Source organism: Lampetra planeri, chromosome 8 (assembly GCF_965212315.1).
Source record: "Lampetra planeri chromosome 8, kcLamPlan1.2.h2, whole genome shotgun sequence".
NCBI classification, from domain to species: domain Eukaryota; kingdom Metazoa; phylum Chordata; class Hyperoartia; order Petromyzontiformes; family Petromyzontidae; genus Lampetra; species Lampetra planeri.
Genome location: NC_136114.1, coordinates 1,754,972 through 1,773,620, shown reverse-complemented (window position 1 = coordinate 1,773,620; position 18,649 = coordinate 1,754,972). Strand labels below are relative to the sequence as shown.

The 18,649-nt window shown below is 47.5% G+C and overlaps 8 pseudogenes; all 8 read right to left on the bottom strand.

Moving 5' to 3' along the window:
• Positions 1-10,182: 10,182 nt before the first annotated feature.
• LOC144720510 (small nucleolar RNA SNORD53/SNORD92) lies at positions 10,183-10,268 on the bottom strand (annotated as a pseudogene).
• Positions 10,269-11,350: 1,082 nt separating this feature from the next.
• Positions 11,351-11,436, bottom strand: LOC144720499 (small nucleolar RNA SNORD53/SNORD92; annotated as a pseudogene).
• A 1,074-nt stretch (positions 11,437-12,510) lies between these two features.
• LOC144720509 (small nucleolar RNA SNORD53/SNORD92) lies at positions 12,511-12,596 on the bottom strand (annotated as a pseudogene).
• A 1,080-nt stretch (positions 12,597-13,676) lies between these two features.
• LOC144720512 (small nucleolar RNA SNORD53/SNORD92) lies at positions 13,677-13,762 on the bottom strand (annotated as a pseudogene).
• A 1,092-nt stretch (positions 13,763-14,854) lies between these two features.
• Positions 14,855-14,940, bottom strand: LOC144720498 (small nucleolar RNA SNORD53/SNORD92; annotated as a pseudogene).
• Positions 14,941-16,014: 1,074 nt separating this feature from the next.
• Positions 16,015-16,100, bottom strand: LOC144720508 (small nucleolar RNA SNORD53/SNORD92; annotated as a pseudogene).
• A 1,081-nt stretch (positions 16,101-17,181) lies between these two features.
• Positions 17,182-17,267, bottom strand: LOC144720497 (small nucleolar RNA SNORD53/SNORD92; annotated as a pseudogene).
• Positions 17,268-18,344: 1,077 nt separating this feature from the next.
• On the bottom strand, positions 18,345-18,430 carry LOC144720507 (small nucleolar RNA SNORD53/SNORD92; annotated as a pseudogene).
• Positions 18,431-18,649: the final 219 nt, after the last annotated feature.

Sequence of the window (18,649 nt, the reverse complement as noted above, 5' to 3'; positions counted from 1 at the left end):
TGACCAACTCTCTTTGTTGCATTACATTTCGATATTTTGCTAGGTTATTTAATTTAATGTGTATATCTCTCGTTCTCCTAATTTTGAAGCTTGCGTACTTTACCACCCGTCTTCCTACCCATTGACATGCTTATTTTTTCTCTAACCCCCTCCCTCTCTCCGCCCCCGCCCCCTCTCTCTATTTAAGGCCTCGTCACAGAGATGTTCTCTCTCTCTGTGACTATGTGTTGCTCTCTCTCTATGTATCTTGGTGATATCTGTCTGCTTATATGTCTGTCTATAGTTTTCTGGTTAGATTTTTGTTGCTATTTCATTTATACCTGATGATGATTGCTTGTGTTGCAATCGAAACGTCGTATGCTATTTAATTTATTATTTTATCTTTATACGTGACTTTACCGAAAGAACCAAAGAGTAATTCCTGCAGTCACGAAAGCTCCAAATTATGATATATGCTTGTTCACCATCACTCTCAATGCAGCAGCAGCATCAAACAATACGTTTAAATCTGTCGTGTAGTTTAGCTTCAAACTCGGACGCACATCTACCAGAGGGGGCAGTCATTGCCTTGAGACATCTGGCGGTCCCCCGGCATTTGTTTAAGCGAGAGGCTGACTGCTGATGATATGCTGGCAGACTATAAATGTGGTTTGTGGAGAACTAATGCTGCTAAGATGCTGCACTTCTATAAGGTATTGTGTGGCCAATGGGACGGGTAAAATATACATGTTTACGTTTCGGGGTATGTATTGGATGTATCTGGGATATGTAAAAGGTGCGTATTGCCTTTGTATTGATTTGTAACATTCACAGAGGCTATGCATAGAGTTCCTCTGCCCACTTCAGTGGTGGAATTAGCCATATTTGAATTTCTTTACACAAAATACTTTCATTTTTTAAAACTAAATTAAAAGGCAACGGGTAAACTCCCTCATTCGAATCTTCTCTTAGGCTTCGACTAAGCAGCCTCAGCCGCTGCGTTATGAACCTCCATCAGGATGGATGAACGGTAGTGAATTCGGGCTCCAGCAGGACGAATGCGCTTCACGATGGATTCCGGAGTGGCGTGCACTGGGAAGTCATCGGTCAGTAGCCGCACACGGCTTGCTGCTGCCGGACAGCACGCACCGAATGGGACAGTGATGCGTGGCTGGGTCCCACCATTCAAGTCAGTCCCGTGCCTTCCAGTCGCGTAACGAGCGTGGGGGCAGTGTGTGCCAAAGCTTCGTATTTGGGTCCTCTTGACAACCACCGTGAGAGCTGTAGTGGCTGCATTTTGCCAAGACGGAGCGCCCCAACAGCGTTAAATGTTTGAGACCGTGAGCGTAACGATGCGATGAGGCAATGACATCGGTGTGACCATGGGGCAGTGGTACAAATAGCCACTGGAGACACACTCACACACGGAGACACACTCACACAAGGAGACACACGGAGACACTCACACACGGAGACACACTCACACACGGAGACACACGCGGAGACACACACGGAGACACACGCGGAGACACACGCGGAGACACACTCACACATGGAGACAATCACACACTCAGACACGGAGACACACTCACACACGGAGACACAATCACACACGGAGACACACGGAGACACACTCACACACGGAGACACACGCGGAGACACACTCACACATGGAGACAATCACACACTCAGACACGGAGACACACTCACACACGGAGACAATCACACACTCACTCACACACGGTGACACACACGGAGACACAATCACACACGGAGACGCACGGAGACACTCACACGGATACACACGCGGAGACACACTCACACATGGAGACAATCACACACTCAGACACGGAGACACACTCACACACGGAGACAATCACACACTCACTCACACACGGTGACACACACGGAGACACACTCACACACAGAGATACTGAGACAGAATCACACACCGAGACACACTCACACACTGAGATACAACAACCGCCATTCACCACTAAGTGGTGGTGACGTCACCACGAGGCTTGTGCCAGACTATGTGCACGTTGAGGCCACGTGAAGTGTCGAACGCCCGCTGGCAGGTCACGGGGCAGACCCAGCGGGTGCGACGGGTCGACTGAGATGAGTGGCCGATGCACCACCTGTGTCCCCTACTGCCAATTTGATGTTTTAGCCACCCGGCGCTCCGCTCGTTGTTGTGAGCGTCGCTCCTCCGCCCTCCCTCTGCCCAGTAGCAGCAGCGTCCTTCACGAGCCTCCTCCACAGAGGCCGATTTTGACACCGCTGGTAGCAGTCATCGGCAGGTCCGCTCAGCTCCACATCCTCCTGTACCACATCACTCCATCTCTTATCCAGCCCGTGCCGCGCCAGTTAAGCCCTCTCGATCCGGCTGAACAAAAGCTGTTTAGGCATGCAGTGGCTGGGCATGCGGGCTACATGACCCAGCCAACGCAGCCTTGCCTGCCGGAGCTCACCGATGGGCCTGTGTCCAGATCCTTCAAGGATTTGTGAGCTCCTCACACAATCCAGCTTGGTTAAACCCAGAATGAATCGTAGGCAGGCCAGCCTGGATGTTTCTCACCGGCGAAGATATTCCACAAGACAAAGGACAAAGATCCCCCATATAGCCTGAATAGACTGTTAGAACAAGTGCTGTTAGCGAGCACCTATGAAGGCCTGCACGGCACACGAGGGGGTGAGTGGCCAACACCACGGCCGGCCGCCTTTATCTCCCCAGTGGCGATGTTTACACACCGCACCAATTCCTAATTTAGAGGCTGAGTAGACCTAGGGGAGGCCCATGACCGGTTCAGATAATTGTCACTGGTGTTGGCCGTGAGCGGGAATAGAACTCTGGTCGCCAGGTTCGTATCACAGCGTAGTACTAACCACTGCGCCACCGCTCCCCACACAGAGACACACACATGCAAGTCCCACCGTCATCACACGGGTCGTTGGCTGTAATCATAACGCGGCCGGTGCTGTAATCGCATTCCCCGAGGCCTGTGTCATGTCGGGCTCTCACTGTCATTCACGAGGCAATAGATAACGGACGATGTATATTTGTCGTGTGCTCTAATCCACTGCTTCTTTCGCATCACTTGTTCTGAATGGAGCAGAAGGCGACTGCCCACGACACACCCCCCGCGTAGCGACCTCGCCGTGTGCCCGTCACGAGTTTTTTTTCTTATTTCACTAAAGTGTTATCTTGAAGATTTTTTTGCGCAATTTGACCCCTTGCACTTTGTACTCTGCCCAACATCACGACTTTGTCGATGTCACTCGAGATATCCCCGTTTTAAGGTTTTAACCGTCATTAATTATACAAAACACATTATTGCAACTCAGGTAGCTCGGCGCTCATTCAGAGCTGTACAGCCTCTGCTCACGTTGGCTATGTACGCTGCGAAAGCAGTTCAACGTACAAACACATACGTAGCGTTCACAATTACTCCTCGTGGTGGTGGTAGTCCCACAGCACTTGGCACACCCACTCTTTCTTATCTAAACCCGTTCTAAAAGGTAAGGCCCACTGAGCTATCATAGGTATTTTTTTAGAAGCGACCTGGCCACAAATGATAGCTCAACGAAGTGGCTTATCATGTGGATATTGATAGCAGCCAAATACTGTAAACTGCATGTTTCTAAATGTGGAGGGGAAAACCGGGAGGACCCGGAGACAAATCCACGCCACCACGGGGAGAACATGCAAACTCCAAATATACAACAGGCGTCAAGGGTCGGGATCGAACCCACGGTCCTTCTGCGTACCAGGTGAGGCAGTTAACATTTCGCCACCGTGACGTTTATCGCTACTACACCTAACATGCTTCCTCTTGCCGTGAACTTCGCTTGTCGATTTCCCCGGCCGTGTTGAGGACACGGTATCCCCAGACACTGCCTGTTTCCTCTATTCCACACTGCGTTGTATGTGTAATAAATATCGTGAGAAAGGATGAGAGGATCCAGGAGTCGGCTGACGAATCGGGGTAGGCGGCCATGGCAAGCGCCAACAGCGCCCCTTGGTAGGCCAAGGGCGATTCATCCGCTCCTCGGCGCCGCTGCATGAATTTTCTGGTAGCCGCCGTTGGCGGCTCGTAGAACTCCGCTATTTCCGCGAAAGCGTCACGCAGCGTCTTTTTCTTACTCGCCGGGATGGAGCGGAAGACTGCCAAGGAGATGTCGTCCAATAGCGTGGGCAGAGCCTCCAGCGCTTCTGCCTCCGTCCATCGCACCGACCGAAAGGCTGACTCGAACCGCCACGTGAACGCGCTCTAGTCGCCCCCGGCGACAAATTCTTGAATTTGAGGAAGGCGATGGCCGCGGTAAATATACGAGGCCTCGGGCGTGTCAGATCCTGCTCCCCGCGCAGCACGCGGCTCCATCAAGATGGCGTCCAGCGGCCGCGTGGCAGCAGCCCAGCTCAAGATGGCGTCCGGCGGCCCCGTGGCAGCAGCCCCGCCCAAGATGGAGGCCTCCCCCTCCGCGGCAGGAGTAATGGCGGACGGCGTTTCCCACTGAAGATCTTGGTCATCTGCCCTTGGGTGAGTTCCACGCGGTCGACCGAGGGCCGCTGATGACGCGACCGCTGTTGCAAGATTTAGCAGGATCGCACGGAGCGACTCTATCGGCTCCGCCACCCAACGCCACCCCTCGTCCGCAGCCGGAGACGTCGCCTCGCCGGCCTGTCGTCGATGCGCGGCGTCGGGGAGAGCGGCAGACAGCGGTAGAGGACCCGTGGCTCCCAGCAGCTCGTCCTCGTCCGCTTTGACATCTTCATCCGACGGAAGATTCGGTGGGTTTCTTTTCTTGAGGTGCTTGGGCATTTTCTAATAATTGTCCAAACGGTCTCAAGAAGCACTTCTGTCACCAATGTAATAAAGGTCGTGGAAGCGACTTCTGGAATCCGGTCTTTGTCTTTCGTTCACAACACTCCTATCTTACTCCTTCACGCTGCTGACAGACAGCGTGAGAGGGATAGAGAGACACGCGCGGCCACGTGGCAGCCTGGACCCCGCTCCAGTGTGGCTTCACCCTCCGTACGTTCCAGATCTGACCACGTGTTGTTCGTCTCCACCCCTATTTAATACCTGGGTCACGTGGTACCTTTCCACCAATCCTGGTTAACCTCTATGGAATCTTCTAGACTCCATCGTACGCTCCCGGGACCACGCCCCTGACTCATCCCCCCATTGGCTGTGGCTAAAGCCAGCAGAACCAATCCTCTACTTACAGATGTCACCTTCCCATTACGTCAGGGCCACGCCCCTACACTTCCCCCCATTGGCTATGGGCCAGGACCGGCAGAGCCAATCATCGTAACGAGTTGTGATCCGTCAGCAACCCGGATATATCCTCACATTACATATGTACGTTGAACTTATTTCGCACTGTATCGTGCTAATCGGAGGTTCGTGTTCAACCATCCCAGGAAATACGATACGTTGGGGTGATGTTGGGACATTGATTCAACGGTTCCAACCACATGCCAATGTTGCATATTTACTGCGATACTGCAGGTCACAACACATTCACTCGCCCCACTGCAGGTCATACCACTTCTCTCTGCGTCTTTCCTCCTCATCAGTCTATTTTCCCCAAGCTCTCATTTCACAAAATGTTTTAGCACTTAGCGCTGTTTGTTGTTGGCCACTCGACGTTTTGGGCCTTTGCTTCGTAACTGCTTAAAAACATGATTGGGGTCTTTCGGTAAAGTTATGTAGATACTTGACTTTACCGAAAGAACCAAAGAATATGAATTCCTGCAGTCACGAAAGCGTTAAGTCTAGATTTGCTTAAAAACACACACACAGCACGTCTGACTTGCGAGTGTACAAATACTTATTACGTATAGCATTACTATATATATTTGACTTATAATCAATGAGTGTCAAAGGCAGGAACACGTGTTGGTGGCTTCTGCACTCCGACAAACACTTCCATATGTTACAGGATTTAGAAATGTGTATCGTATCACGCATCAGGATATTGTAAACAGAACATCGGATAAGCAGCGTCAGGCCTGGTAAGGGGAAAACCCATTAATCCCAGCTAGCGTACTTAAACTCCAGATGATATAATTTCAAGTGACACCTAATTCTGTCAAATTGGTGGGGCAGGTCTTGAAGCAGCTATTTGGACAGATTCACCACTTATTCTGTATGGGAGACTGTTTTTCAAGCAAGGGGGGCCCACACAGGGATAGGAGTGTGGTGCTGGGTATAATCATTCCTATGCCGTCGTTCGCGAGTTCTCAATCCTGGAACAGCGAGTAGCTCAGATGGCCCCAGGGAGGATGCTTCAGACTGTTCCATTCTGTTCTTCCAATGCCATTGGTTTTCCAGGGAAACAGTTGCATATCATTTCCATGAAAGATACATAATTAATCAATTATTTCACGACTGGATTGAACACATGGACATAACACGATTTTAATCGAGAAATAATTTCACGATTACAATAGATACAGTCAGTTAAATGTGTTAAGCTGTGCTTCGGTACACGAACGATAACACGTTTACAAAACTTACAACACAATAAACTACCAGAGAAATGGGCACTTGTTCCCAGCGCATGGAATATTTATTAGCACTAATCCAGAAACATATCACCAACGCTCAAAGAGAATGTCAAACAGCTGCAGCTCCACAACATCAAACATACATTTCAAACTCTTTAAAGATGTGGGTATACGTACAGTCAATCATCTTTTGCATTTAGATTTGTAACACTCTGTAAGGGACCATCAGTCTGCCAGTAGGGGGGCGCCGATTGCTCCGTATAATCCCACTTGAGTCATTTGTGGTGTAATTTGTCAAATGGGAAAACATTGACCCGTAATGCCGGAAAATTGCCTCGTTTTAAATTATGTCCCAGGAATCTTTGTCCACTGTGCGTGAAGCAGATGGCACGGAGCATTTTTTACAGTTAGTATGCGCCGCGGTAATAACCAGGGCGGTCTGCTGAATTCCAACTGCGAACTTCTGAAACAAGCGGGCTTCTGTTTTGGGCACAGTAAGTCATCCAAATAGCAGTGTAGTTCTCATCGTAATAAATTGTACACTTCTGTGCTCATGATATACCATGGTGTTATGCTAACATGAAAGAACTTGTTCATCCACACTGAGATGGATAGTGAGGGTTCAGATTCGTGTATGTGTCACACTTACGTGTCAGTTATGACGAGCCATATATTTTTTTAACGAGACAAATACCTACAAAATAGTACTCCATATGCCTTAGAATGACTTTGTAATTTTGACCGAGGTCTCCGAATTTGTATACCAGCCCAAAGCTGGTATACAAATTATTATTGTAAATGAATTATTGTAAATTAAGTAAAGTAAACACAATGTTACAGTCAACACCGACACATGTAAAACCATTCTATCGTCAGGTTACAATCTTCTGAGCTACGACCTCTCCCAGGAAACACGACAGGTGACAGAGGCTCTGCCTCACTGCCCTATTATTCCAGGATCCAAATCTACGGATTTGATGAAGATGTTTTATTTTACTATCATTCGCTCGTCTTGCCGAGTTAGGCGACAGCCGCTTCATCGGCATCGGGGAGGAGGAGGGAGGGCCCACTGTCGAGTCTGGTCACGGGCCACTTGCGGACGGAGTGCGAGGAGGACGTGGCCTGTCACCGACCACATCCAGTGGGCTGTGGTCACGTTGACCCCGGGGTGTGGGGGTCAGCTCACACACCGCCGTGTGCAGGTGAGGCAGTGCCTATGACGGTAATTGCCATATTTCCTGGGTGAGGTCATACTTTTTATTTAAAAGAGATTCCTTGATTAATTTTGACTTTCGATTAGTTTATTTGATATTCACCATCTACTGATGTACAATTGGGCAACTTTATATAAAAATGTTCAGGTTTTCTCACAGCCCCAGTGTGTAGTTTGATCTCCAAAACTGCAATCTATCTCTCTCTCTCCTGCTTTATAAAAGGAGACAATGTCTGTAAAGTCTTATCAGGCAGTGTTAGTTAACAAGTGGTGAGGTTTCTTTTGTATGCTCGTTCCCTTGTACTCGTTATCGTTACAATATGAGCTGGTGTGCGCCAACGTACTTTCACGATGCACACCTTACAGGAACGTGGCATTTTGGACCGATACATCGCTTAGCACGACGAGAAAATCAGCAACTGCTGTGGATTGCACCACGTTCACACCATGTCGTGCCATACGCTCGACGCTCGCACTGCCACCCCTTCCAATCCTGGTGCTGGCATCGTCCCAAGCGCCCTTTCAAAATACTTTTACATAATTACGACTCATGCAATTAGAGCAACTGCCGTAACCCCAAAAGCTCGAGTTCTAATGTGCGGCTGGAAGCTAATCAGAATGCTGGAGAGGTTAAACGCAAGTCATCCAAACGTCGATTGCTTCAGAGTAACAGCCCATGTTGTTCATCAAGTGAAAGATAACAAGTGCCAGATGCCACGCACGCACACTGGGAGGGTGCAAAGGGCACAGCAACATGGTTCCCTTGGTCCCAACCCAGCCACGCCGGATTGGCCAAGGCCTACAGAAATTATCTCTCTTCTTCAGAAGACAATCGAACCTCACAAAGCTGGATTCAACGCACAAAATGGGAACCCTTAGCGAGAATACGGAGTCGTCACTCGTGGTGCGAGATGGAGTCTTTAAATTTGTGGAAAAACGTTGTGCAGATCTCTGGAGCTAAACTGATGCACAGCCCAGGAATGTCTGGTGAGGCGATCGTAGCATGGCACTGTTCTGACTTGGTAACATGCCGGTGGAAATCCACCAGCTATTTTGGCCCTGTGCTGGCACGGGTCAGATGCTCCAGTGTAAAAGGGGTACAAGTCACTGTGAGTGCACCTGTTAGCATGGTGCTCGTGGTCATGGCCTGATTTGACGCTGTCCGTACAACACCTCCTCACAGCGCCTAGTGAACCTGCAAATCGCAACCACGAAGCACACCACCACCACCACTTGTTATAGAACCACTGACAAGCGACGAGGTTATGAACAAGCATCGCCATGCTCTGCCAGGACAGTGTGAATTGGGGTCTGTGAGCTGCGCAGCCAGCCAAGTGGAACACAAGGGCATCATTTCCTCTCAGAAGAGTTTAGCGAAACCAGCCACAAGCATCATCATTGCAACTCAGGAGTGATATTCTGTGAGAGACAGGAAGTGGAAATTGCTGTTGGGAAAAGTGAACCTCAAAGTGCACTAAGAGGGCTAAAATAATTACAAATGTAGAGACAATTCCAAAGCTCCCTTACATAGAGAACATTACTCAACACTAGAGTTATTAACCGATGAGGCTTTTTAGAATTGATTACCTGGATCTAATAGTCAGGAATCAGTAAATGTTTCCAGTGTAATGTTAAGAATGAACGCCTGGATTGGCACGTGCGAACAAATAAAATTTTCACAGCGGTCTAAGTCACCACGTGGTACATTGCCCTCGTTTCTCAGTCAAAAGGTGAAGGTGCAGCTCAGTAACTGCTTGCTCACGACACCACTGCTGGTAGAAACTCCGCTGGAGGAAGTTCTTGGGGGTATTTGGTCGACACTTCCATGATTAGCAGACTTCTTGGAAGATGAGGGAGTACCCACACCTTACCCCACCACACGTGACCTACCAATCATCTTTGATGTCCAGCATCCTAACGTTTTTTTCACTGTGGCCACTCAATGAGTTTGTCAGTTAAAAATGTCCAAGTGCCATGCAAACAAAACTAATTTAACAACCCAAATAAACCCTGCACTGTATCTCAGTGGTGTCCTACACTCAAAGGACAGGAAGAAGTAATCTCATCTGGCTATCAGATGGTTTAAAAATGACAAAATATTGAATCTCAAACGGCTCTCAATTGGTCACAGGTTACGATGATGCCTGGGTAAGGCCAGCGTAGAATGGCTAGGTTCTGGCTCCATAAAATTCCTGTGGCAAACCAACAGAGCCATGTTGGCCCTGTGCTGGCATGACTCAGATGTTCCAGTGGAAAAAGGGCACAAAAGTCACTGTGAGTGCACCTGTTGGCATGGTGCTCGTGGTCCTGAATAGACGCTGTCCGTACAACACCTCTCTCACAGCGCCTAGTGAACCTGCAAATCGCAACCACAAAGCACACCACTTGTTAAAGAACCACAGACAAGCGACGAGGTTATGAACAAGCATCGCCATGCTCTGCCAGGACAGTGTGAATTGGGGTCTGTGAGCTGCTCAGCCAGCCAAGTGGAACACAAGGGCATCATTTCCTCTCAGAAGAGTTTAGCGAAACCAGCCACAAGCATCATCATTGCAACTCAGGAGTGATATTCTGTGAGAGACAGGAAGTAGAAATTGCTGTTGGGAAAAGTGAACCTCAAAGTGCACTAAGAGGGCTAAAATAATTACAAATGTAGAGACAATAAATCCGAACGCTCCCTCACATATAGACCATCACTAAACACTAGAGTTATTAACCGATGAGGCTTTTCAGAATTGATTACCTGGCTCTAATAGTCAGGAATCAGTAAATGTTTCCAGCGTAATGTTAAGAATGAACGCCTGGATTGGCACGTGCGAACAAATACAATTTTCACAGCGGTCTAAGTCACCACGTGGTACATTGCCCTCGTTTCTCAGTCAAAAGGTGAAGGTGCAGCTCAGTAACTGCTTGCTCAAGACACCGCTGCTGGTAGAAACTCCGCTGGAGGAAGTTCTTGGGGGTATTTGGTCTACACTTCCATGCTTACCAGACTTCTTGGAAGATGAGGGAGTACCCACACTTTACCCCACCACACGTGACCTACCAATCATCTTTGATGTCCAGCATCCTAACGTTTTTTTCACTGTGGCCACTCAATGAGTTTGTCAGTTAAAAATGTCCAAGTGCCATGCAAACAAAACTAATTTAACAACTCAAATAAACCCTGCACTGTATCTCAGTGGTGTCCTACACTCAAAGGACAGGAAGAAGTAATCTCATCTGGCTATCAGATGGTTTAAAAATGACAAAATATTGAATCTCAAAGGGCTCTCAATTGGTCACAGGCTACGATGATGCCTGGGTAAGGCCAGCGTAGAATGGCTAGGTTCTGGCTCCATAAAATTCCTGTGGCAAACCAACAGAGCCATGTTGGCCCTGTGCTGGCATGACTCAGATGTTCCAGTGGAAAAAGGGCACAAAAGTCACTGTGAGTGCACCTGTTGGCATGGTGCTCGTGGTCCTGAATAGACGCTGTCCGTACAACACCTCTCTCACAGCGCCTAGTGAACCTGCACAACGCAACCACAAAGCGCACCACCACCACCACACGTTATATCACCACAGACAAGAAGCAAGGTGGTCATAAACTAGCACCACCATACAGTACCTGTACAGTGTCAGTGCGTCTTTGTAAGTTGCTCAGCCAGCCAAGTGGAACACAAGGGCATCATTTCCTCTCAGAAGAGTTTAGCGAAACCAGCCACAAGTATCATCATTGCAACTCACGCGTGATATTCTGTGTGAGGCAGGAAGTGGAAATGGCTGTTGGGAAAAATGTATCTCAAAGTGCACTAAGAGGGATAACATAATTACAAATGTAGAGACAATAAATCCGAACGCTCCCTTACATATAGACCATCACTAAACACTAGAGTTATTAACCGATGAGGCTTTTCAGAATTGATTACCTGGCTCCAATAGTCAGGAACCGATAATCGTTTCCAGTGTAATGTAAGGAATGAACGCCTGGATTGGCACGTGCTAACAAAACAAATTGCACAGCGGTCTAAGTCACCACGTGGTACATTGCCCTTGTTTCTCACTAAAAAGGTGAAGGTGCAGCTCAGCAACTGCTTGCTCACAACACCGCTGGTGGTAGGACCTCCACTGGAGGAAGTTCTTGGTGGTATTTGGTCTACTCTTCCATGCTGACCAGACGTCTTGGAAGATGAGGGCATACCCCCACTTTACCCCACCACACGTGACCTACCAATCATCTTTGATGTCCAGCATCCTAACGTTATTTTAACTGTGGCCACTCAATGAGTTTATCTATTAAAAATGTCCAAGTGCCATGCAAACAAAACTAATTTAACCCAAATAAACCCAGCACTGTATCTCAGTGATGTCCTACACTCAAAGGACAGGAATATGTAATCTCATCTGACTATCAGATGGTTTAATAATGACAAAATATTGAATCTCAAAGGGCTCTCAATTGGTCACAGGCTCCGATGATGTCTGGTTAGGCCAGCGTAGAATGGCTAGGTTCTGGCTCCGTAAAATTCCTGTGGAAAACCATAAGAGCCATGTTGGCCCTGTGCTGGCAAGACTCAGATGCTCCAGTGGAAAAAGGGCACAAGTCACTGTGAGTGCACCTGTTGGCATGGTTCTGGTGGTCCTGGGCTTCAATAGACGCCGTACGTACAACACCTCCTCACAGCGCCTAGTGAACCTGCAAATCGCAACCACAAAGCACACCACCACCACTTGTTATAGAACCACAGACAAGCGACGAGGTTATGAACAAGCATCGCCATGCTCTGCCAGGACAGTGTGAATTGGGGTCTGTGAGCTGCTCAGCCAGCCAAGTGGAACACAAGGGCATCATTTCCTCTCAGAAGAGTTTAGCGAAACCAGCCACAAGCATCATCATTGCAACTCAGGAGTGATATTCTGTGAGAGACAGGAAGTGGAAATTGCTGTTGGGAAAAGTGAACCTCAAAGTGCACTAAGAGGGCTAAAATAATTACAAATGTAGAGACAATAAATCCGAACGCTCCCTCACATATAGACCATCACTAAACACTAGAGTTATTAACCGATGAGGCTTTTCAGAATTGATTACCTGGCTCTAATAGTCAGGAATCAGTAAATGTTTCCAGTGTAATGTTAAGAATGAACGCCTGGATTGGCACGTACGAACAAATACAATTTTCACAGCGGTCTAAGTCACCACGTGGTACATTGCCCTCGTTTCTCAGTCAAAAGGTGAAGGTGCAGCTCAGTAACTGCTTGCTCAAGACACCGCTGCTGGTAGAAACTCCGCTGGAGGAAGTTCTTGGGGGTATTTGGTCTACACTTCCATGCTTACCAGACTTCTTGGAAGATGAGGGAGTACCCACACTTTACCCAACCACACGTGACCTACCAATCAACTTTGATGTCCAGCATCCTAACGTTTTTTTCACTGTGGCCACTCAATGAGTTTGTCAGTTAAAATGTCAAAGTGCCATGCAAACAAAACCAATTTAACAACCCAAATAAACCCTGCACTGTATCTCAGTGGTGTCATACACTCAAAGGACAGGAAGAAGTAATCTCATCTGGCTATCAGATGGTTTAAAAATGACAAAATATTGAATCTCAAAGGGCTCTCAATTGGTCACAGGCTACGATGATGCCTGGGTAAGGCCAGCGTAGAATGGCTAGGTTTGGCTCCATAAAATTCCTGTGGCAAACCATCAGAGCCATGTTGGCCCTGTGCTGGCATGACTCAGATGTTCCAGTGGAAAAAGGGCACAAAAGTCACTGTGAGTGCACCTGTTGGCATGGTGCTCGTGGTCCTGAATAGACGCTGTCCGTACAACACCTCTCTCACAGCGCCTAGTGAACCTGCACAACGCAACCACAAAGCGCACCACCACCACCACACATTATAACACCACAGACAAGAAGCAAGGCGGTCATAAACTAGCACCACCATACAGTACCTGTACAGTGTCAGTGCGTCTTTGTAAGTTGCTCAGCTAGCCAAGTGGAACACAAGGGCATCATTTCCTCTCAGAAGAGTTTAGCGAAACCAGCCACAAGTATCATCATTGCAACTCAGGAGTGATATTCTGTGTGAGGCAGGAAGTGGAAATGGCTGTTGGGAAAAATGTATCTCAAAGTGCACAAAGAGGGATAAAATAATTACAAATGTAGAGACAATAAATCCGAACGCTCCCTCACATATAGACCATCACTAAACACTAGAGTTATTAACCGATGAGGCTTTTCAGAATTGATTACCTGGCTCTAATAGTCAGGAATCAGTAAATGTTTCCAGCGTAATGTTAAGAATGAACGCCTGGATTGGCACGTGCGAACAAATACAATTTTCACAGCGGTCTAAGTCACCACGTGGTACATTGCCCTCGTTTCTCAGTCAAAAGGTGAAGGTGCAGCTCAGTAACTGCTTGCTCAAGACACCGCTGCTGGTAGAAACTCCGCTGGAGGAAGTTCTTGGGGGTATTTGGTCTACACTTCCATGATTAGCAGACTTCTTGGAAGATGAGGGAGTACCCACACTTTACCCCACCACACGTGACCTACCAATCATCTTTGATGTCCAGCATCCTAACGTTTTTTTCACTGTGGCCACTCAATGAGTTTGTCAGTTAAAAATGTCCAAGTGCCATGCAAACAAAACTAATTTAACAACTCAAATAAACCCTGCACTGTATCTCAGTGGTGTCCTACACTCAAAGGACAGGAAGAAGTAATCTCATCTGGCTATCAGATGGTTTAAAAATGACAAAATATTGAATCTCAAAGGGCTCTCAATTGGTCACAGGCTACGATGATGCCTGGGTAAGGCCAGCGTAGAATGGCTAGGTTCTGGCTTCTGGCTCCATAAAATTCCTGTGGCAAACCAACAGAGCCATGTTGGCCCTGTGCTGGCATGACTCAGATGTTCCAGTGGAAAAAGGGCACAAAAGTCACTGTGAGTGCACCTGTTGGCATGGTGCTCGTGGTCCTGAATAGACGCTGTCCGTACAACACCTCTCTCACAGCGCCTAGTGAACCTGCACAACGCAACCACAAAGCGCACCACCACCACCACCACACGTTATATCACCACAGACAAGAAGCAAGGTGGTCATAAACTAGCACCACCATACAGTACCTGTACAGTGTCAGTGCGTCTTTGTAAGTTGCTCAGCCAGCCAAGTGGAACACAAGGGCATCATTTCCTCTCAGAAGAGTTTAGCGAAACCAGCCACAAGTATCATCATTGCAACTCAGGCGTGATATTCTGTGTGAGGCAGGAAGTGGAAATGGCTGTTGGGAAAAATGTATCTCAAAGTGCACTAAGAGGGATAACATAATTACAAATGTAGAGACAATAAATCCGAACGCTCCCTTACATATAGACCATCACTAAACACTAGAGTTATTAACCGATGAGGCTTTTCAGAATTGATTACCTGGCTCCAATAGTCAGGAACCGATAATCGTTTCCAGTGTAATGTTAGGAATGAACGCCTGGATTGGCACGTGCTAACAAAACAAATTGCACAGCGGTCAAAGTCACCACGTGGTACATTGCCCTTGTTTCTCACTAAAAAGGTGAAGGTGCAGCTCAGCAACTGCTTGCTCACAACACCGCTGGTGGTAGGACCTCCACTGGAGGAAGTTCTTGGTGGTATTTGGTCTACTCTTCCATGCTGACCAGACGTCTTGGAAGATGAGGGCATACCCCCACTTTACCCCACCACACGTGACCTACCAATCATCTTTGATGTCCAGCATCCTAACGTTATTTTAACTGTGGCCACTCAATGAGTTTATCTATTAAAAATGTCCAAGTGCCATGCAAACAAAACTAATTTAACCCAAATAAACCCAGCACTGTATCTCAGTGATGTCCTACACTCAAAGGACAGGAATATGTAATCTCATCTGATTATCAGATGGTTTAATAATAACAAAATATTGAATCTCAAAGGGCTCTCAATTGGTCACAGGCTCCGATGATGTCTGGTTAGGCCAGCGTAGAATGGCTAGGTTCTGGCTCCGTAAAATTCCTGTGGAAAACCATAAGAGCCATGTTGGCCCTGTGCTGGCAAGACTCAGATGCTCCAGTGGAAAAAGGGCACAAGTCACTGTGAGTGCACCTGTTGGCATGGTGCTGGTGGTCCTGGGCTTCAATAGACGCCGTCCGTACAACACCTCCTCACAGCGCCTAGTGAACCTGCAAATCGCAACCACAAAGCACACCACCACCACTTGTTATAGAACCACAGACAAGCGACGAGGTTATGAACAAGCATCGCCATGCTCTGCCAGGACAGTGTGAATTGGGGTCTGTGAGCTGCTCAGCCAGCCAAGTGGAACACAAGGGCATCATTTCCTCTCAGAAGAGTTTAGCGAAACCAGCCACAAGCATCATCATTGCAACTCAGGAGTGATATTCTGTGAGAGACAGGAAGTGGAAATTACTGTTGGAAAAAGTGAACCTCAAAGTGCACTAAGAGGGCTAAAATAATTACAAATGTAGAGACAATAAATCCGAACGCTCCCTTACATATAGACCATCACTAAACACTAGAGTTATTAACCGATGAGGCTTTTCAGAATTGATTACCTGGCTCTAATAGTCAGGAATCAGTAAATGTTTCCAGTGTAATGTTAAGAATGAACGCCTGGGTTGGCACGTGCGAACAAATACAATTTTCACAGCGGTCTAAGTCACCACGTGGTACATTGCCCTCGTTTCTCAGTCAAAAGGTGAAGGTGCAGCTCAGTAACTGCTTGCTCAAGACACCGCTGCTGGTAGAAACTCCGCTGGAGGAAGTTCTTGGGGGTATTTGGTCTACACTTCCATGCTTACCAGACTTCTTGGAAGATGAGGGAGTACCCACACTTTACCCCACCACACGTGACCTACCAATCATCTTTGATGTCCAGCATCCTAACGTTTTTTTCACTGTGGCCAATCAATGAGTTTGTCAGTTAAAATGTCAAAGTGCCATGCAAACAAAACTAATTTAACAACCCAAATAAACCCTGCACTGTATCTCAGTGGTGTCCTACACTCAAAGGACAGGAAGAAGTAATCTCATCTGGCTATCAGATGGTTTAAAAATGACAAAATATTGAATCTCAAAGGGCTCTCAATTGGTCACAGGCTACGATGATGCCTGGGTAAGGCCAGCGTAGAACTGCTAGGTTCTGGCTCCATAAAATTCCTGTGGCAAACCATCAGACCCATGTTGGCCCTGTGCTGGCATGACTCAGATGTTCCAGTGGAAAAAGGGCAAAAAAGTCACTGTGAGTGCACCTGTTGGCATGGTGCTCGTGGTCCTGAATAGACGCTGTCAGTACAACACCTCTCTCACAGCGCCTAGTGAACCTGCACAACGCAACCACAAAGCGCACCACCACCAACACACGTTATAACACCACAGACAAGAAGCAAGGTGGTCATGAACTAGCACCACCATACAGTACCTGTACAGTGTCAGTGCGTCTTTGTAAGTTGCTCAGCCAGCCAAGTGGAACACAAGGGCATCATTTCCTCTCAGAAGAGTTTAGCGAAACCAGCCACAAGTATCATCATTGCAACTCAGGCGTGATATTCTGTGTGAGGCAGGAAGTGGAAATGGCTGTTGGGAAAAATGTATCTCAAAGTGCACTAAGAGGGATAAAATAATTACAAATGTAGAGACAATAAATCCAAACGCTCCCTTACATATAGACCATCACTAAACACTAGAGTTATTAACCGATGAGGCTTTTCAGAATTGATTACCTGGCTCCAATAGTCAGGAACCGATAATCGTTTCCAGTGTAATGTAAGGAATGAACGCCTGGATTGGCACGTGCTAACAAAAAAAATTGCACAGCGGTCTAAGTCACCACGTGGTACATTGCCCTTGTTTCTCACTAAAAAGGTGAAGGTGCAGCTCAGCAACTGCTTGCTCACAACACCGCTGGTGGTAGGACCTCCACTGGAGGAAGTTCTTGGTGGTATTTGGTCTACTCTTCCATGCTGACCAGACGTCTTGGAAGATGAGGGCATACCCCCACTTTACCCCACCACACGTGACCTACCAATCATCTTTGATGTCCAGCATCCTAACGTTATTTTAACTGTGGCCACTCAATGAGTTTATCTATTAAAAATGTCCAAGTGCCATGCAAACAAAACTAATTTAACCCAAATAAACCCAGCACTGTATCTCAGTGATGTCCTACACTAAAAGGACAGGAATATGTAATCTCATCTGACTATCAGATGGTTTAATAATGACAAAAAATTGAATCTCAAAGGGCTCTCAATTGGTCACAGGCTCCGATGATGTCTGGTTAGGCCAGCGTAGAATGGCTAGGTTCTGGCTCCGTAAAATTCCTGTGGAAAACCATAAGAGCCATGTTGGCCCTGTGCTGGCAAGACTCAGATGCTCCAGTGGAAAAAGGGCACAAGTCACTGTGAGTGCACCTGTTGGCATGGTGCTGGTGGTCCTGGGCTTCAATAGACGCTGTCCGTACAACACCTCCTCACAGCGCCTAGTGAACCTGCAAATCGCAACCACAAAGCACACCACCACCACCACTTGTTATAGAACCACAGACAAGCGACGAGGTTATGAACAAGCATCGCCATGCTCTGCCAGGACAGTGTGAATTGGGGTCTGTGAGCTGCTCAGCCAGCCAAGTGGAACACAAGGGCATCATTTCCTCTCAGAAGAGTTTAGCGAAACCAGCCACAAGCATCATCATTGCAACTCAGGAGTGATATTCTGTGAGAGACAGGAAGTGGAAATTGCTGTTGGGAAAAGTAAACCTCAAAGTGCACTAAGAGGGCTAAAATAATTACAAATGTAGAGACAATTCCAAAGCTCCCTTACATAGAGAACATTACCCAACACTAGATTTATTAACCGATGAGGCTTTTTAGAATTGATTACCTGGATCTAAGTCAGGAATCAGTAAATGTTTCCAGT